The 21,719-nt window shown below is 35.3% G+C and overlaps 1 protein-coding gene across 2 annotated transcripts in view; it reads right to left on the bottom strand.

Annotated features, from left to right (window-relative positions):
- MACROD2 (mono-ADP ribosylhydrolase 2) overlaps positions 1-21,719 on the bottom strand; it is a 1,878,458-nt gene that overhangs the window by 1,525,199 nt on the left and 331,540 nt on the right. The window lies entirely within an intron of this gene.

The following is a 21,719-nucleotide window of genomic DNA, read 5'->3' as shown; positions in this document are numbered from 1 at the left end:
GTTCACATTAGTTGAACTTACCTACAACACAAACTTAGGGAAATGTCCCAAATAAAGTCCTATCACACAATGGATCATAATCTTCTTTTATTAAGTAGTTTACATTAAATTATCTAAAATTCGCTGAGGATAAACTGTAAGTACAAAGGCACAATAATGCAAAATTCCACTATCACAGTTTCTGAGTATGCCAGAAAAAATGAGTAATGGCAGTAAAATGAGCTCCCTCAGGGTTCAACAGATACATTTACTTTAAAAAGACAAGAACATTTGATATTAAACATCTCAAAGAATATCTGAAATCCATTAAGGAAAAATTAGCTTATCTGTGTCAGAATAAATACCAAATGGGAGTGACTGATATACAAGATATCAAATCTTCCCAAATGCTTGGCAAAGCACTATACTGATGTTCTATACGGCTATGTCTTTCAAGGTAAAACATAGCTGGGTGTAATGTAAATATTTTGAGAAGAGAGATAGCAACCTAAGTAAGCTATAGGAGAAAAAATTGAATATTGAAGCTAGAAAAGGTCTTAAAGATCATTTTTGTCTAATTCCTTCACTGATCTAGTGAGAAAATTGCAACCTAGCAATTAAGATATCATCTAGGTCAATGTTGTCCAAAAGAAGTATAATGCAAACCACAAACGTTAGCCACATATGGAACTATAAATTTTCTAGTGGTCACATTACGTAAAAACAAAACAAAACAAAAAAAGCAAATGAAATTAATTTAAATTTTATTTAATTCAATATATCCAAAATATTATCAATTCAACATACAATCAATGTAATAAATAATTAACGAGCGTCTATATTCTCCTTTCTCTTAAGTATTTGTTATCTTATATGTAATTTACAGTTACAGTACATTTTTACTAGCCATATTTTAATACTCAACAACCACATGTGGCTAGATCTAAAATCATCAAATATTACAGCAGAGATGGAATGAGCACTCTGAAATTCTGATCCCTGGCAGAATACTTCACCAAATTCACCATGCCACTTACCTGCCTAATAAATCAGTGTGCCTTCCCTGATAAAATGAGTAAACTCAAAATATTTCCCAGGTTGAGTTCATTCTAAATAGTTTAAAATACTCATAATGAAAATATGGTATACTCAAGAGTTTTCTGTAACATATAACACATAATTGTTAAAAATCTAAGAATGAGTCCTCCAATAGAGACATTCCCTTTAAAGAAATAATCAAAGGAACCTACTATCTATGTTATCTATATCAATAAATAAGGAAAAACCATCAAGTTTTTACTCCAATTTATACCACTAAGGTGGCAAAAATCTAGTTGTTACTAACATTAAAAAGACATTTATTTTCTAATCATTTCTTTCAAATGCAAATATGAAATTTTACTAAGCATTAAACTTTTATAGACAGATTTATTTTTCCATACATAATTATCTTCCCACCCTTTTCTCTGACATTAACGTATGCCTATATTAACAACAAATATATACTACTCTTTACCTGAACCATTATTAAAGTACAAGTACAAAATGGCTACTCTTGGGACACCTGGGTGGTTCAGTCAATGAAGCATCCAACTCTTGATTTCATCTCAGGTCAAGATCTCAGGGTCATGAGAATGAGCCCCACACTGGGCTCCACAGTCAACTCAGAGTCTGCTTGAGATTCTCTCTCCCCCTCTCCTTCACCCCTTCCCCCACTGATGCACTCTCTCTCTCTCAAATAAATAAATAAAAACAAAATGGTCACTCTCATGAGATGGGTTTGCATATTAAAGTAATATTTTATATTAGTTCACTGTTGTTAATTTTAAAAAGTATTTCTCTGTAAAAGCCAACATAGTTTCCAAATTTAAATTTTACTCATAAACACTAAAGTAGCTTAATCCTTGATTGAATAGAGAATTAGCAAAATTTGAAATACTTCATTATTTTTCATTTACCAAAATGTACAATCTTTTCAAGATTAGCAATCTAATTTGCTAATAACACCTCAACGTAACTTTAAAAAGTTACAGCATAAGAAACAAGATTTATCAATAGTAAGAGATCACACATTTTTAAAAATATTAATGCACTCAAATCATAGATATGTTGTTGAGATGGCTGTATCATCATTACCATCATCACTACCACTATCATCATTACTACCATAAACTTCATAAAATGTCAAGACTGCAGTTCAAAGAAATCACTTTATGCTATTTTTGCCCAGAAATGAGTTTAAAAATTATTCCAATAAAAGAATTTTTTATGTCTAATTATCAAGCCATTTTTATAATATTATGACAAAATGAAGACATATCTTGGTCTAATATTTAACTGAAGGCAAAATTATAAAATACATCTGATAACTAGAAATGTATTCTATATTTATTTTTAAATTTAAAAATTTTCTTGATCTTAATTTATGTACTTTGATATAGGGTATTAATTATTATGTATTACAAGGTAAAGTCCAACTTCAGAATACTAAATGATATTTCAGTGGATTCTAATACTAAAAACTCTCCCAAGGAATCAATTTTTGATGTACATAAATGAGTTAGAATAATCTTCTGAAATCATATAAGGTTTTAGAAAATAATCCAATTGTATATATTTATATATGCAAGCCACATTATATCATACCTGAAGAATAAAAATGGAAAATAGAATGAGGGACAGCGAGAAGGAAGGAAAAGAAAGAGGAAGGGATGAGGGAGGGAGGAACAAAAGGAGGAAGGAAGAAAAGTATTTGTATTTGTACAATTTTGAAATATGTAACAACTCACTAAACATACCAAGTCCAATTAGCTAATTGAAGGTATCTAAGTTTCTATTTGGGACTTCATTAGAAAGTCTAATTTGGTTTTGTGTGGTGCTGATGAAATATGAAAATGTTCCCTATGGAAGGAGAATGACAATTTTTTTTTTAAATTAAAAGAAGTATTATGGAGGTTTATTTTTACTGAGGAAAAAAAAGAAAAGTCACATTCCTAAGGCAGATAATTTCTTTAAGCTTCAAAAGAATGTTTTGATTTGAAAACTACAGATTTCAATCAGATTTTAATATAGATATTTCCATTTATCTTTTTTCAAAACTGACTTCACTGCCAAAAGTTTTCATAATTTTAGTGCCAAAAGTAGTTACTTAAAAAGCTCTTTATTCACCATACTTCAGATTATAAAAAGAAGTAATTTCCCTTCTAGAATTTACTTATTTAGTTCCATTGTAATTCTGTAAAACAATAGCCTTTACAGATAAGAAAAAATCCTTTCTTGTCTTCCTCATCATGAAACAGTTATTGAATGCCTACTGTGCAATCAATGGGGTTCCAAATTCATCACTAAAGAATAGATATTTTAATGAGTTTTAATCATGTGCTGAGTTTATCTAACAATGTTTTATATAGGAATATAGAAAAGCAAATTTAGGATTATCTTAAAAATGAGCTATTTAAGTTTTAATTGTGTGTCCTTTATTATTTGGAAATATTTCCTAATATTTATTCAATTATTTTAATGTGGAGTATAGTTAATTTAGGGAATAAGTATGAGTATACCATCATCATTATCAATGATACATATATAAGAAAGGATCCCAAAACTATAGCCTCCTTTGGAAATCATGTAATATTCCTGTGTCCTTGAACAATTTTTCCCACACCCTTCTGTAAATTTTAGAACTCTAAAAGTCTATCAAGTTTTAGACTCTAAAACCTGAAACTGTTTCATAAATGAGAAAACACCTAATTTATACCATTTATGAAAAATAGTTGTCAGTTACATAAAAAGAAAAACGATAACAAATGTTTCATTTTATGTGCATTTTCCCATTTTAATTCACCTCTACTATTAAGTGACTTTAACTACCTACTATGAAATTCCAAATGACTGAAAACAACATACAAAATTCATCTGCAAAAACACTATTTAAAAGAAATTGAAAACTGGACCAAAGTAACATCACAGATAAGGCAGAGTAGGATGCTCCAGGAGTGGATCTATCTGCAGAAACAACTATTGAAGGGTCAAGAACTGTCAGAATAAACTATGTCAGGATTCAGAAGTCTAGTGAAACACTGGCAGCACCCAGGAGGCTGATTGAAAAAGCAGTGAAGTTCCTGATAAATTTTCTCAAATTTGCCATTTCACATAGCAGCTATCATCCTCCAATTCCCATCCCCATGGCAAGAAGCCATGGGAAGGTCAGATAGTGCTCTTGGTGCAACTTACTGGTGTCAGGAAATAAGGACATTGTCCAACAGAAACTGGGGTTGTGAATTTTGAAATGTCTGTCAATTCACTGAGGGGCTGCCACAGAGGCTGGCCACTCTTTCAAACTTATTGGGCAAAAGCAGATTCCTAGGCAGCATCTGTCAAAAAATTTTAGAGACACAGAACACTTTTTTCTTTTCCTTCTGGATCCAGGCTTTCAAGGAATTCTCTGTAAGATCACTAGCTGAACAGAGAACTCTTTAGTGACTATATATGACAAGGAATAAATCCAAAATCCACAAAAATCCAAAGTGAGGGGAAGAATCTGATTTCTATAGTCACCACATTACAATATTTAAAACGTCCAGTTCTCCACAAAAAATTACAAAGCATGCAAAGCAAAAGGAAAGAATGGTCCATTTACAGGAAAAAAGAAGCCAACAGAAACCATTCCTAGGACACCTGGGTGGCTCAGTCATTAAGCGTCTGCCTTTGGTTCAGGGCGTCATCCCAGGACCCTGGGATCGAGCCCCACGTCAGGCTCCCTGCTCTGCTGGGAGCCTGCTTCTTCCTCTCCCACTCCCCCTGCTTGGGTTCCCTCTCTCGCTGGCTGTCTCTCTCTCTGTCAAATAAATAAATAAAAAATCTTTAAAAAAAAAAAAGTTAAAAAAAAAAAGAAACCATTCCTAATGAAGCCCAGTTACTGGACTTAACTATACAAAAAAACTAAATTATTGTCTTAAGCTTAGGAAGCTGAAGGAAACCATGAACAAAGAACAAAAGGAAATCAGGAGAATATTATACGAACAAGTAGGGAACATAAATAAAGATAGAAATTATAAAAAGGAATGAAATAGAAATTATGGAGCTGAAAAAGTACAGTAACTCAAATAAAAATTTTTCTAGAAGGATTCAATAGTGGTTGTATCAGGCAGAAGAAAAACCAGTAAACTTGAAGGTAGAGTAATTGAAATTACCCAATCTGAGGAGCAGGAAGGAAAAAAAATTTTTTCTAATTGAAGAAAGCCAAAGCATTGAAAGAACATCACACCATCAAGCATATCAACATATGCATCATGAAAGTCCCACAAGGAGGAAAGAAAAAAAAAGGGGACAGAAAAAAATATTTTAAAAATAGTCAAACCTCTTTATTCATGGACTCCATACTTGCAAATTCACCTGCTCACTAATATTTATTTGTAACCCCAGCAGGAATACTCAACAGCATTTTCGCAGTTCTTTGTGTACATTCAGCAAAAAAATTTCAGTTGTCTAATACGCACATTCCCAAATGAGGTCAAAACAGCTCTGTCTGCTTGTTGAAGCTCTCATACTCAATATCCTTTTCAGTCTACATACATTTTCTTTTTACATTTTTGTGCCCTTTGGTAGTGATTTCACTGTTTAAATAGTGCTGAAGTACAGGCTAGTGTTCCTAAGGGCAAAAAGTGATGTGCTTTTCAGAGAAAATTGGTGTTCAGGCATCAGTTATACAGTCTGTTGGCTGTGAGTTCAATGTTAATGAATCACTAGTATGGCACATCCAAATAAAGGAGGAAGACATTTGCCAATCTTTGTGAGCCCACTCCAGAAAGTATTAAATAACATTTAGAGTGTGGGATGACGCTATGGAAAGATGGAAAAGCAGCTATATTTGTGGATTCATAGGATGACAACCAATAACAAAAACCATAGTGGAAAGCATTGTTCTTAAGCTAAAAGCTAGGGGCGCCTGGGTGGCACAGCGGTTAAGCGTCTGCCTTCGGCTCAGGGCGTGATCCCGGCGTTATGGGATAGAGCCCCACATCAGGCTCCTCTGCTATGAGCCTGCTTCTTCCTCTCCCACTCCCCCTGCTTGTGTTCCCTCTCTCGCTGGCTGTCTCTATCTCTGTCAAATAAAAAAAAAAAAAAAAATCTTACGCTAAAAGCTAAATAAAGTATAGTAATGTTAACCAAGGTCCAGAAAATATTAAACTCTGTTGGCTGTTCTATTATCAAGAAAATAATGCATATAATTAATTATTTGTAAGAAATTAATATTAAATAGGTGTCTTTAAAGAGATGTGTGTGTGCGCGCATGTGCGCACACGTGAGCACACACACACACACACACAAAGAGACGCATACATAAAACAAAGTTATGTAGTGATTGGCTGCCAAAATTTGTGACCAGAGGCTCCCAGAAACGTAATCCTGTATTTCCACTGGAAGAAATGGCTCAATATTCTCTAATTCAGGGTTTGCAGTGACTTTATAAAAATAACTACTGTGAATAAGGAGAATCAAATGTGAAGAGACTGAATCAGTAATCAAAAACCTCCAAACAAAGAAAAATTCAGAACCAGATGGTTTTTCATTGGTGAATTCTACCAACATTTAAAGAATTAACACCAATTCTCTCACACTCTTTCAAAAAATAGGAGGTAAGACTTCATTACACATTCTGTGAGGCTAACTTCACCCGACTACAAGACTTTAAAAGAATTACCATATGACACAGAAATTCCATCCTAGATACGTACCCAGGAAAAATGAAAACTTATATCGACATATAAATTTTTATACAAATATTTATAGCAGCCTTATTTATAATAGCCAAAATTAGAAATAACCTAACTGCCCATCAACAAATGAACAAACACACAAATGGGATATATGTAAATATTATTCAGCCATAAGAGGGGCGAGGTACTGATACACGCCACAACTTGAATAAGCCTTGAAAACATTATACTAAGTGAAAGAAGCAAGACTGGGCAGAAGATATGAACAGACACTTTTCCAATGAAGACATACAAATGGCTAACAGACACATGAAAAAATGTTCAAAATCATTAGCCATCAAGGAAATTCAAATCAAAACCACACTGAGATACCACCTTACGCCAGTTAGAATGGCAAAAATAGACCAGGCAAGAAACAACAATTGTTGGAGAGGATGTGGAGAAAGGGGATCCCTCCTACATTGTTGGTGGGAATGCAAGTTGGTACAGCCACTCTGGAAAACAGTGTGGAGGTCCCTTAAAAAGTTAAAAATTGAGCTACCCTATGATCCAGCCATTGCACTACTGGGTGTTTACCCCAAAGATACAGACGTAGTAAAGAGAAGAGCCATATGCACACCAATGTTCATAGCAGCAATGTCCACAATAGCTAAATCGTGGAAGGAGCCGAGATGCCCTACAACAGATGACTGGATTAAGAAGTTGTGGTCCATATATACAATGGAATATTACTCAGTTATCAGAAAGAACGAGTTCTCAACATTTGCTACAACATGGACGGCACTGGAGGAGATAATGCTAAGTGAAATAAGTCAAGCAGAGAAAGACAACTATCATATGATTTCTCTCATCTATGGAACATAAGAACTAGAATGATCAGTAGGGGAAGAAAGGGATAAAGAAAGGGGGGTAATCAGAAGGGGGAATGAAACATGAGAGACTATGGACTATGAGAAACAAACTGAGGGCTACAGAGGGGAGGGGGGTGGGGGAATGGGACAGGCCGGTGATGGGTAGTAAGGAGGGCACGTATTGCATGGTGCACTGGGTGTTATACACAACTAATGAATCATCGAGCCTTACATCGGAAACCGGGGATGTACTGTATGGTGACTAACATAATATAATAAAAAATCATTATAAAAAAAGAAAGAAAGAAAGAAAGAAAGAAAGAAAGAAAGAAAGAAAGAAAGAAAGAAAGAAAGAAAGAAAGAAGACACAAAAGGTCATACATTGTATGATTCATTTATTTATTATCTGTTCTAAATTCATGTAGAACAGAATTGGTAAATCCACAGAAGCAAAAGGCAGATTAATGTTAACTTTACCATTAACGGGGAACAGAGAAGATAGGGAGTGAATACTTAAATAGGTATGGGGTGTTTTTCTGAAGATGATGGAAAGATTTTGAAACAACAGGGGGTGGTCGAACAACACTAAAATTGTAATAAATGCTACTGAATCGTGCACTTTAAAATGGGTCATATGTTATGTGAATTTCACTTCAATTAAAAGGAGAGAGAAAAAAATGACAATAAAATTAATTCATGGTTTCCTGAGAAGAAGGTACTATCAGTACTTCTCCAAAATTAGACTGTTGTTCTGTCTACTGCTTCTCAACATCTTAAATATAAAAGACACAGGCCCGATGGTGACCTAAACAGAATGTTCTGACAATCTTAGCACATTTCTAACCTCCTGCTTTAATACCTGGGGAAGCTGCCAATCTAAACCAAATGCCATAGATAACCTACCTAATAAACTAAAAATTCCTCAAAGCACACTGTTTTTTGATAGCATAGATTTTCCTGTACTTGTTTCAAGTTACTGGCTTGTCCTAATGATAGGGGAGGGGGTTGGGGGGCTAGGGATCCAGGTTTAAAAAAAAAAAAAGGTTCAGTGGCACTTCATTTATACACAGACTACCTTTCTGGCAATTTTAACTCTCTAGAACCCAGTCAACAAGGCGAAAGATGGTCAAAAACAACCCCTCTGCAATGCTTGTATTTACTGAAACCCATACAACTAAGCCTGTATTCATAAAGGAGTTACTCAGGTCTTCCCTCATCCATAGACTATGTCCTCTTGCTAAAGCTACAGTTCCGTGAGCCACAATATTTGTTTCCCAATGTTATGCTAACTAGGAACAGCAAATTAGAAGACAGGAGCTGCTGAAGAATGGCAGTTTCAGAATTCCAGGGAAGATAGCAAAGTAAGAGGATCCTGAGATTCCCTTGTCCATGGAAATACCTAGATAAGACCCACATCAGTATAACTAACCCAGAAAATTATCCGAAGACTGGCAGAATAGGCTCTCCACAGCTAATCCTAGAAAGGAGGTCACACTGAAAATGGTAAGAAAGATGGAGACACAGTCAGGAACCAAACTAACATGTGGGACTAACCATAGAAGGACTAACCATAGAAGGTGGGGGGACACCACAAGTATGGAGAAGGGAGAGGAAGAGACCCCACACCAATCACCCCATACACAGAGGACCAGCACTGGGAAAACAAATCCCCGTAACATTTGGTTTTGAAAACCAGAGGGGCTTAACTTCATGAGTTTTTACAATCAGTGAGGCTTAACACCAGGAACTTTAAAAATCGGCTTGCCTTGGCTTGGCTCTGGAAGAGCCAGAGGGCAATAGGAAACAGTCCTGCCCTTAAAGAGACAGCATAACCAACAGCCTTGAGGAGATACAGCACAGAAGCAGAAGTCTGAAAAGTGCCTGGGATATTTGGGAAGGATATTTATTTATTTATTTATTTATTTATTTATTTATATCAAAATATGTGCAAGAGGGGCAGGGATCTTTAGGAGACTTTTCCAAAGATAAGAGCTGGTGCCATTTCTCTCCCCCCGCCCCGCCTCCAGCCAAGATACCCAGACAACCACTGGAACCAGCATGAACGCTTACCACCTAGCTTGCTAACACCTCGTGCCCTGCCCCCACATTCTCCTGCTGACTGCTCCATTCAACCTGCCCTTGGCAGAGGTCCATTCAAAGCCACCACAAGCATCTCATTGTGCAAGCAGTCCAACAGTGGCCAGCACCACTCCAAAATCACTCTTGCCCTACAGAGAGGGAAGGATAACCACACACACCGGTTCCACAGCAGCGTCAGCAGTGGGCTGGGGGCATATATCTGATCTGACTGCTGGCCCAGCCCACCAACAAAAACTTCACAGGGGCGGGGGCAGCATAAAGACAGAGCCTGGTAGTTCAGGGTCACTGCAACCGCAACAGAGAGACAGGGGCAGCATCTGGTCTGACAGCAGCCCTCACCTCTCCCCCCCCACCACCACCAAAAGCCTCTGAGGGGGCAATGCAGGGATAGCACCCAGCAGTTCAGTGCTTTAGTAATCAAAACAGTACGGTACTGGCACAAAAATAGACACACAGATCAATGGAACAGAATAGAGAACCCAGAAATGAGCCCATGATTATATGTTCAATTAATATACAACAAAGGAGGCAAGAATATGTAATGAGAGAAAGAAGGTCTCTTCAACAAATGGTTCAGGGAAAACTGTACACCTAAATGCAAAAAAAAAAAAAAAAAAAAAAGAAACCAAACCACTTTCTTACACCATACACAAAAATAAACTCAAAGTGGATTAAAGACCTAAATGTGAGATCTGAAACCATAAAATTTTTAGAACATAGAGTGTAATCTCTTTGACATCAGCCATGGAAACAATTTTCTAGATATGTCTCCTTTAGCAAGGGAAACAAAAGCAAAATTAAACTATTGGGACTATACCAAAATAAGAAACTTCTGCACACCAAAGAAAACGATCCACAAAACAAAAAGACAACCCACCAAATGGGAGAAGTTATCTGCAAATGATATATCCAATAAGGGGTTAACATCCAAAATACATAAAGCAGTTATACAACTCAACACCCAAAAAACAAATAATCCAATTAAAAAATGGGCAGAAGACATGCAGATGGCCAACAGATACATGAAAAGATGCTCAACATCACTCATCATCAAGGAAATGCAAATCAAAACCACAATGAGATATCACCTTACACCTGTCAGAATGGCTAAAATCAAAAACACAGGAAACAACAAGTGTTGGCAAGGATGTGGAGAAGAAGGAACCATTGTGCATTGTTGGTGGTAATGCAAACTGGTGCAGCACTGTGTAAAACAGTATGGAGGTTCCTCAAAAAATTAAAAATAGAATTGTCATATGATCCAGCAGTTCCACTACTGGGTATTTACCCAACAAATACGAAAACATTCATTTGAAAAGACATATGTACCCATATGTTTACTGCAGCACTATTTATAATAGCCAAGATATGGAAGCAACCCATACAATGGAATATTACCCAGCCATAAAAAAGAATATAATATGTTATTTGCAAAAACATGGATGGAGCTAGAGGGTATAATGCTAAGAGAAATAAGTCAGTCACAGAAAGACAAATACCATATGACTTCACTCATATGTGGAATTTAAAAAACAAAGAAATAAAGATACAAACAAACAGACTTAAATATAGAGAACAAACTGTTGCTTGCTGGAGGAGAGATTGGCTGGGGATGGGTGAAATAGGTGAAGGGGATTAAAAGTACAGTTATGATGAGGACTAAGTAATGTATAAAATTGCTGAATCATTATATTGTACAACTGAAACTAATAAAACACTGTATGTTAATTATACTTGAATTAAAAAATAAATAAAAATTTTAAAAAAGAGAGAATGGCAGTTTTACATAAAGGACAGTGGCTGACCAACTATAAAAAGCAGATGTAAGGACTCAGGCAGCATAACAATCTAGAACTATCTGATAAACAAGCAAACAGCCCCTGTGGAGTAATTAAAGTAAATGATCTTCATGTTATCCCAAAGTCATCAACAAGTGGTTACCCTTTTGTTGCTGTATGTTAAAAAAAAAAATAAAGTACTGTGACATATACTTTGATAAGATCTCCATCAAATATACTTAAAATCAAAAGTATCTGGCATTTAAGAGAGATAGCAACTGTTACCAGAAAAATCCACTTTGTTGCAATATCCCAGTGAATAACCTGAAGGGAATGTAGAAGTTGATCATATTAATCAATCAATAGTCATCAGTACCATCTAGTGTGGAGAAAAAACAAAACAAAACAAAACAAAACCTTAACCTCATTAAAGGGCAACTCTAGTTTAACAGAAAGAGTTTTAGGCTTATGGATACCCACTTATGCATCTTGTCCTGCCTCTTCTTTCTAGCTGTGTTACTTTTCAAGAAATTGACCATTCTTTTTTTTTTTTTTTAAAGATTGTATTTATTTATTCGAGAGAGACTGAGAGAAAGCAGGAGCTGGGGGGGAGGAGAGGGGTGGCAGAGGGACAAGCAGACTCCCCGCTGAGCAGGAAGCCCAATGTGGGGCTTGATCCCAGGACCCGGGATTATGACCTGAGCTGAAGGCAGACACTTAACTGACTGAGCCACCCAGGCTCCCTTGACCATTCTATCTTGTTTTCCTTTGTAAAACAGATACAACAATATCTTCTTCACTGGAAGTTCACTTTATAGAGTGGCTAATAAACTTAGAGAATTCACAATTCCAAAACATACTGCTAGAAAGCAATAAAAATGGTTTCAGGGAAAGATTATGATAAATGATGAAGCCATAAACAAAAGACAAAGTTAAAAATTACTACAATTGTCATAACTTCTCAAGGCTTGTCTTCTCAAGTCACTGTTGGCAGAAGAATCTTGAAAACCATACATTTGAATTGGAGTGGCAATTTACTGCTATATTCTTCCTCGGAAGATTTTATCTGCTGTCAGGTTCATTCCCCCAAAGCATAAATTTGATCCAATCACTGGGGCTTCCTGGTTTCCATCCTCAACTCTTTTTTTTTTTTTTTTTTTGCTCCAGACTGTCTTGGTGATCTCATCCGGAGCCATACCCTCATGCCATATCCATCTCTGGCCCTGGCCTTTCTTCTGTATTTAAAACAAAGGAGACTAAGAAGAGCCACCAGAGAAAAGAAAGAAGAGTCTGGAAGAATGAGTATGGCAGAATTCAATGGAGATAAAGTTATCATTGCCACAGTAGTACTTTAGGAAACTATGAATTCTACAAGATAGATTTCATAGCATGCTACTATATACACGATAGCTCTAGGTAAACACAGACAGATGAGCATTTCAATCGTTAAGCTAACACTTTCTACGAATATGTCCTTGAGTAAGTTGTTCTGTTTGTCTTCATGTTCTCAGTTATCAAATGGAGATAAAAATAATACGTACCTCAGGGTTATGGTGCAAACTAAATATATTATTCAATATATTATTGAATCGAATGCATTTAGCAAAGGACCTATTAGTTGCCCAACAAAAATAAGCTGTTTTAGCTATGTGCCAACAAGCCTTCAATAAATGTGCATGAAAGTATAAGTAAATCACATGTTCTTTAATTTTTATAATATGCAGGTAACAATCATTACTGCAAAATTCACACACTTTACAAGTCCTTTGGTATATGCAGTGTGTATCTAAGCATGAATGTGTTTTGTTTTTTTAATCATTTGAAATAGGTAAAGGGCAGATTTTCAAGTTGACTGCTGAAAAGCAACATCCCATTACTTTGCATTTCAATAAGCTAATTTGCCAAATATAATTTTAAAGGAGAGCATATATGCTCCAGGTAAGAAATCAACATGGAAAAAGAAACACGTGCACTTAAAAATTGGCTCTGCCAGTAAGAGGCCACCCACTGCCCTTGACTGTTTTGAAAGTCCATTAAAATCAGTAAAGGAAACAGATACTAAAAACTTTAAAGTTCTTTTATGTTTACTTTCTTCAAGTAAAAATGCTATCTTTGACATGTAGACTTTAAAGGGTTACATTACTAAGGATTAAACTGATCCATTAAAGGAACAGGATAGCCTTATGTTGATACTTATTTTAAAATTGTGAAATGATGAAAGTAATTTCTGTGGCCCATTTTAAACTATGAATCACAACAGAGTTAATGGAAGTTAATGTAAACAGCAATGAAATAATAAAACGGTAATTTGATAAAGGTATAGCCATCTACATTTCAATAAAAATATATATAACACATAACTAAAATGATAGATGTATCATTTTACTCCTAAAGCTTTACTTAAATGATTATCTACATTTTCATTAAAAAAAAATTACTTTGAATACACTTTACTTTGCCCAAAAGAACTTTTTCTTCACTGATTACTAAGATGAGATGTCATACTGTTAGCTGAGAGCATTTACAATGAAAAGTTTTCATTGTAACTTGTCACCAATTTGATGCCTTCTAAAATCCCTCAGTATGAGTTTTAACAATCCCTGATTCCTTTTTGACACCTTTGAACAGAGCAGAGGAGTGGGATTACATAAAGCACCCTTTTGTGCTTCTTCCTTCCTCTTACCTGCATTCCCAATTTATAATTACTGTGAAAACTGATTTCTTGGCTAGGAAAGAACTCCTAAGGATTTCAAAAGAGAACTCCTAAAAAGTTCCCGGTATTCTAAAGCACATCTGAAAATGGAATGAAATGTTATTTAAATTCACTTAGCAAAAATTACCACAGTTGTAACAAGAGCTACAATGAACCAAACTGCACAAGAACTACAATTATGTGAAATAAACATTATACACTGGGTTCATAGCTTCATGAATTTAAAATCCTTCCGACTATACTCCAATGCATTTGCCTTGCTTTCTACAGACTTTGTCCACTTGCTCTGACTCCATTTACACTTGACAGATGGTCACATCACTCAGGACATTACCCGTTTAGCTTCATATTTAAAAATCTACTGCAGCAGAAAGTAGCTTGGCAATGGACTTTTCTGCAATACATATCCACAACAGGGGACATCAAAAACCTTTCTTCTTTCAGATGGAAACAAAACATTTGTGTTTATATTAACACAACTTTAGTTCACTTCCTTTCCTTGTACCAATTACAGCTGGTACCAACTATAAAATGTTAAAGCCTTGATTTTTCATATAGTTGTTTCAAAAACATTCTTTTTTCAATTTTCGTCAAGTCAAAGAAAGCTCTAGACTAATAATTTCAAATGATAATCAGTTCTTCTTTGTTCCCTGACAATCAAAACGTCCTTTCCCAACGGTTTTCTTCTCTAATAAAATATCACTGATTTAAAATCTCAGATTTTTATGAATTTGAATCCTGGCAGTATCAACTAGACTATATTCATCAGTTTTAAATAATGTGAGAATTACAGTGAACTTTTTTATTTACCTAAGTATTCTGGCCTTTTAAGCCTTCTCTTAATGCAAGACTAGGTTTCCAAGAAGCATTAGCAAATGAGTAAATAAAGCATTTATCTCACCAAAGTTTAAGAAACAAATAGTTAATATGAATAAAATACGAAAAGTAAAAGAGATTTGAATCTATATTTCCAAAGATTGACAATATGTTAAATTATAAAGCCATGATAAAAGATTTAATGGAAACACATCATTATTTCTCTATTAAATACACACAAAAGAAATAAAGAAGGAGCTGGAGGCCATAATTTTGGATTACTACTTTAATAGATAAAAGTTGAACTTAATGAAAAGTTGGTTTTTATTTCTAATAATAGTCTCCTTTTTTCTCTTTTCAGTCAACTTAATTGAAGGATCCATCTCTATAGTTGATACACAAAATTTTTGAAGTGTTTAGAAAAGACAAAGTCACCACAATTTCTCTAACCAATAATAATTTCCTAATTACAAGTTATAATATTTGATGAACCATTATATTTAAATGAACTATGACAATAAATCAGGAAAACTGATTTTCATAGCCCATCTTATGTCATTCCAGGGCTTTTAAATACTGTCTTTCCATCTCTTTGGAATAAAAGGCTAGCATCATCAGTCCTTTCATTTTACAAATGGCCAATCTCCTGAGGTTGAGCTCAATAACCTTAGGGCAAATTAATAGCAAAGACAAAAATCAAAATCCAAACATTTCCAAAGCACGGATATCACTTTCTTCACAAGTTCTGTGTGTATAAAGGAACAAAAGGCACAGTTTTGGCTTGTTATTTTGTGTTTTAAACAAACCTTTATGGAGAGCTTACTATATCCTTGGTACTGTGCTGGCCATGGGTTTACGAAAAGGGATTAAGTTGCAAGTCCCTCCTCTAGAAGACTTCTGTTTCAGGCAGCAGACATAAATAGATTGCTTCCATACAATGAGGAAGTATAGGAAATATATATGGATTTCTATGGTAGCCCCTTCATTGGTATGTACTTTTGTTCTTAAATATAAAAAGTACTAACACATTCTTAATTCCAGGTTGAGAGAAAATTTTGTGGTTTCCCTCTTTCCCCAACTTTTTCTATAAATGCTTCCTCTCAAAGGGTGCATCAAATTCCTGTTTCCACTTGGAGCAGTGTCCCTTAGAGTGTGGTGTCTCTGTTTACAGTGTTTTTTAAGGTGATTTTAAGTAGCAAACATAGGAACAGTTTTTTTATTTTAGTAATTGTGTATTTATTGGAAACATTTCGATTTTTCTTTTATTACAAATAAGACAATGTTGCTTTTTAAATTTAGGGTGTTTTTTTTTTAAACAACATAACAAAAAGGCCCTAAATAATAATACAGGATTACCCGGTTACAGCAAAAATTCTGAAAGTGGTTCAAGACTGAATGAAGTGTGGGAAATCCTAAGGCTGGTATCCTGAAAAACAAAATACTTGATAAATTTGTGTGTCACTGCTGGACAAGAAGCCATGTTAACCTTCTCAGGATCAACCCCATTACAGTATGTGTGGTGCCAGAATAAACAAAACATTATCCTTTTTATCACCATAGTTTAATTTTAGAAAAATTGGTGACCATTTTCATCAAAGCTAGAGGTTCAAAAACCTATTTAGTTCACAGAATTATGTAATTGGGGATATAATATACAGCATGGTGACTAGAGTTAGCAACACTATATTACATATTTGAAAGTTGCTACAAGTCTAGGTCTTAAAAGTCCTCATCATAAGAAAAAAAAATTACAACTATATGAGGTGACAGATGTTAACTAAATTTATTGTGGCAATCATTTCACAACATACACACTTATTAAATCATTACATAATATTATATGCAATTATATCTCAATAAAACTGGAAAAATGGTTAAATGGCTAATTTTATACTGTATAATTTAAAAAATTAATAGTGTAATATATGAATACCCATTGAATTATACACTTACATGGGTGAATTTTATGGTATGTGAATTACATCTCAATAAAGCTGTTAAAAATTATGTCAACTTGAAAAAAAGCAGAACACAAATGCCAACTTAGGTGTAAACATTTGTAGCATGCTGCACAAGTGAAAAGCACAAATTCTGGAGCCAGTCTTCCTGGATTTAAATTGTGGCTCCACTGCTTCTTGGTTACATGATTCTGGAAAGTTATTTAACCTCTCAATGTTTTGGTTTCTTCTATTCTAAAATAGGAACATAATACCTTCTTCATAAGGTACCATGAGGATTAAAAGAGTTAATATTTCTAAAGTGCTTAATTGAGTACTGATCACATATGTAGCATTAGAACTAGTCATTATTAGCAGTAAAAATCCTTGGAGAGAAACACATCTGATGATTTTAGGTAGGGTGGATTTGGAGACAGAGAGTTATACTACTTCTAACCCACTGTAGAACAACAACCCGCTTTATGAAAGACATGAAATTTCAAGAGCTTCTTGAAAAACGTTTATTGTAGATGAAACAACAAATACAGAGCTGGGAAATGGCAACAGTGGGAAAACCTTTGCAACTAGAATGCAGATGAACAGAACAGAAGACAGTGACCAAATCTGCCTAAAAAGAGAAGAACTTCCATGCTAAGGGAAGGCAATAAAAGAGCTAAGGAGAATGAATAAAAACTCTAAATCAGAGAATCAGAAGCTTAGGTACTGCCCTCCTCGGTGATTCTGGTAGTGAATTAGATGGCTAGGGCCTCACGAATCACCAAATAAGCCACAACGTATTTCCTCATGCTCCTACACAAGAATGAGTTGGGATATTTAATTACCGTCAGATATGTACTTAAAAACTACAACATTATTTTATTATCTACTTCTGCAGGCCAAAGTCTGTGGACACAGACTTTGAGATAAAGATTAATCAGAGAGTGCTCTTGAGAGTAAAGGAAGCAAGATTAGGCAGAGAGAAAAATTGGGCTGTGATATAATTGCAACAGAGGACTCAGCCAATCCCAAAGGAGCTCTTTATCCTGAACTACCCCGAACAGAGAGGCAAGGACTGCTTTTGCAATCCCGGCACTAACTATCGTTTTATGTGAGGTGCGAGTACAGTGGGGAGTAGAGCCTTAAGTGAGGCAGCCCCATCAGATGAGGGCAATTGACGGAGAGGGCCTGGGAGCCATCATAGCCAGTACTGGTCACAGTTGGGAATGAGAGCCCTACTCTGAGAAGGGATCTGTGCAGTACAAATGAGCACTCACCACATCCGTGGGTACTATGTTGTGTTCCCCAGAACAGGAGCAGCAGCAGCAAGGCCTGGAAACTTGTTAGAAATGCAAATTCTCAGGTCCCATGCCAGAGCTACAGAATGGGAAATTCTGGAAGTGGGGCTTAACAATCTGTGCTTCAACAAGACCTCCAGGTAATTCAGATGCATGCTAAGTTTGAGAACCACTGCCACCTGTACTATGTAAAATATGAAATGCACACAAAATTATTTCACTGCAGCAACAGTTGTCATACAGCCTATACTTTGTGAATGCATATCATGGACTGATATTCGGTACTACTGGAAAATAAGAAAATTTAATCACTTAGAGCCCTGACTTTGGGTCAGTTACAGAGCTGTTGGTTTATAGACTTGAAGGTAATTACTAAGCTGTAGCAATATTTGATATGGCACTTTATATGTGACATGGATCAATAGAAAACAAACAATAAAGCTATAAAACAATAAACAATAGCTTTAAAACAATAAAGCTATATTCATTGCAAAATAAAAGCCTAGAAACATAAAAGAACACGCTAAGGGCAAAAAAGTATGAACTGAGTAAAGCAAAATGCTAAGAGGGGGACAATTCTAGCTGAATCCGACTTGGTTGGCATTTGACTCTCTCCTGGGGCTTCAAAGATCCTTAGGTAAAAATAACAAGATGAGCTCAGAAAGGAGGGAGGGAATGACTTCCAGGCAATTTGTCTTTCCTAAAGAAGTGGTCTTTGTAGCCAAGAGGGATATACAGAGTTGGAAAACGCCAAGGAAAATCTCCAAGTCTGCATTAACTCTATGTGATAGAGAGCAGTAAGACAAATGCCAAACAGTGATAGGACAAGGTGGTGAAAATATTCTTCTTCATAGATATCATCACTCCAAGTATTCAGTGACACAGGAGCCATGGTGTAATCTGCAACTCATTAGAGCATTCCAGGAAACCTTCTGAGAAAATGATAAATGAAGTATTATATTCCTCACACAAATAGTTTCAAATTTTCATGGTGTTTTCTTTAAGCCTGGAACTAGCAGCCTTAGCAATTGGTATAAAAGCTCTATCTTACATTGCCACATAGTTCTCTATCTGCAAAGCCCTTTCACAGACATCTATAATTTGATTCTCAGAAGTATTCTTTGAGGTGGCCAGTGTGGTAGCCACATTCTGTATGTAAAGAAATGGGCCTGAAAAGGTTAAGTGACTTGCTCACGGTCCCCACAGTGAGGTAACCAGAGAGAGTGCTATTTATTATTAGCATTTATTATTATGCTTTATTGAATGTTTCCTAGGTACCATGGATGAGCCTAGAAGCTAATACCAATATTTTATAAAATCCTCACAAAACCCTTCAAATCAAGTATTGTTTTACAGACAAAAGAGGTTAGGGAGTTTGTGGAATAGCACATAGCTACCTCATGGCAGAACCAGAGCCCAGGGAAGTTTGGCTCCAAAGCACACATTTCTTCCACGATCCTATCTCAACTGATCTTGGGTGGGCCTGGGCACTGTGCCTAGGTGATTTTAATGTGCACTCAGGATGGGTAAACCCTGCTACAGTAGCAAAACGTATACAATTCTGACCAGGACACAAGCACTGACAAAATAAATAAAAAGGCATAGGAAGTAGACAAGAATTGAGTTACTTTATGAAAGAAGAGTAAATAAAAGCTAATTCCTCAAATTCCGCATTTTCAGTAAACAAATATTAAGAACTAAGTATTGGTAGGTTTGTCCATGTTAATAATGTATCAGGAGCAAGAAATCTGAAAGCAAGGCACACATCAAGTTTTAAGAAATAGAAAGATACTTCAAATTCTGAAGGCCAGAACTCAATCTGATATTTTGACTTCTACATTTAGAATACACTTTTTTTTTTTTTTTTTTTTTTTTTTGCATTTCAGGATATTTCCCATGTGTGTAAATAAATAGTTGTATACAAAACCAATGTTTTAATGGTATGGCTTCTTCAAAAGGTAGTTAAATATTGATTTGCCATTCTCCTGGCATAATGACCAAACAGAATACTCCATCAGTTTGTTGAACCAATGTCTCTAAGTGCTGCCAAACAGGTCAGCAATTAATGTCTTTGCTGAGTAGTTGGTTTCCATGATATCTACAAGAGAACGATTTTCTTTGAATTGAAAGCAAAACAGGAGACAATCCATTCATTCACATGAAAGCTAGCTTGTCATCCGAAACTCACAAGCAACTGCAGTAGCAGCTCTTCTCAGACACCAAGACTTATTTCCTCCTCCCAGTTGCCAATCTCCATTTCACCTAGAAAAGTCCCAACCCCCTCTTTTTTGCTATTAAATTCCATATTAACGCCTCCCAGCTGCCAAACCTCCTCGCTTTCTCCTTTGTCTACCTTTATAGTATGAGATCAAGAGCAAATGCTCCAGAAAGCTTAAATCTTACAGCTGCACAAAATACACATGGGAAACAAAACCTTCCAGAACAGGGCATCTTTTAATGTTTAACCTAAGCATGTTGCTTAAACATATTTCTGCCCACTGACTGAAAAATTCCATGTTTAGAGATTTTTTGAAGTATTCTACAGTGTAATTCACATTTTTAAGTCACGGTCTGGTGATTTTTTTATTCACTTAAGTATATTTTAATAATAATTTTAATCTCATCTCACTTAATATTTTTCCTTCATCATGTTTCTGGGATTTTTTTCAAAATTGTTATTTAGAAGTATTTCTTATCTATAAAAAAATAACATTTGAATTTTTTTTTTAGAAGTAGTATTCACTTTAATAGTTTTGGGTTTTTGTTGTGTTTTTTTTTTTTTTTGTCTTCCATTCTGATTTAAAATGGAGGGAACAATTTCCTTTTGGAACAACAACAACAACAAAATTGAATATAGAATCCCAAGATCTGTAAATGGAGACTCTGGGGCCATTAAAAAAGTATTTGGATATAAAACATAGATGGAGAATTTACCTGATCTCTAATGTGAGAGCTTCTGAAACATACTTTCCTAAACAAATATAACTATTTTAAATGCATACTTCCCAAATCGGGAGAAAAAAATTCCACAAGTCTTCACACAAAAAAAGTATATACTCTTAACTCAGAAAATTTTGTGTGTTCTATCCATTTTCATATGCTTAACCACCAATGAATAGGGAATTGAGGTTACCTATTTTTATAAATTGATTATCAATTAGATTGATGACAGATATGTACATAGACAGATAAAACACAGAAAATGTGCCGGAAAGTACAACCTCAATTATTTACATTTCCTTTTTCAAACTCCATCTGATGATATAAATCTAATAGCCAACTATCACCGCCTACTCCACAGCCCTATATCACAAGTTCTTATAGAAAATGCCTTTCTATCAGATGTCTCTAAAGATCTTATTAGCAAGACTGAAAAATGCCTTTGTCATATCAAATATGCTCAGCTGTTTACCACATGGTGAAGTAGTGTTAGAACCATTTAAAGATGTGTCTGACATCATTAATCTATTTGACCTCTGACCCACAGATCTAAACTGTAACTATGGTGACCAAAGCTTGACCTTACAATGC

Source organism: Ursus americanus, chromosome 22, assembly GCF_024610735.1.
Source record: "Ursus americanus isolate L20-20 chromosome 22, mUrsAme1.1.p, whole genome shotgun sequence".
Lineage (NCBI taxonomy): Eukaryota > Metazoa > Chordata > Mammalia > Carnivora > Ursidae > Ursus > Ursus americanus.
This window is presented reverse-complemented; position numbering and strand designations above follow the sequence as displayed.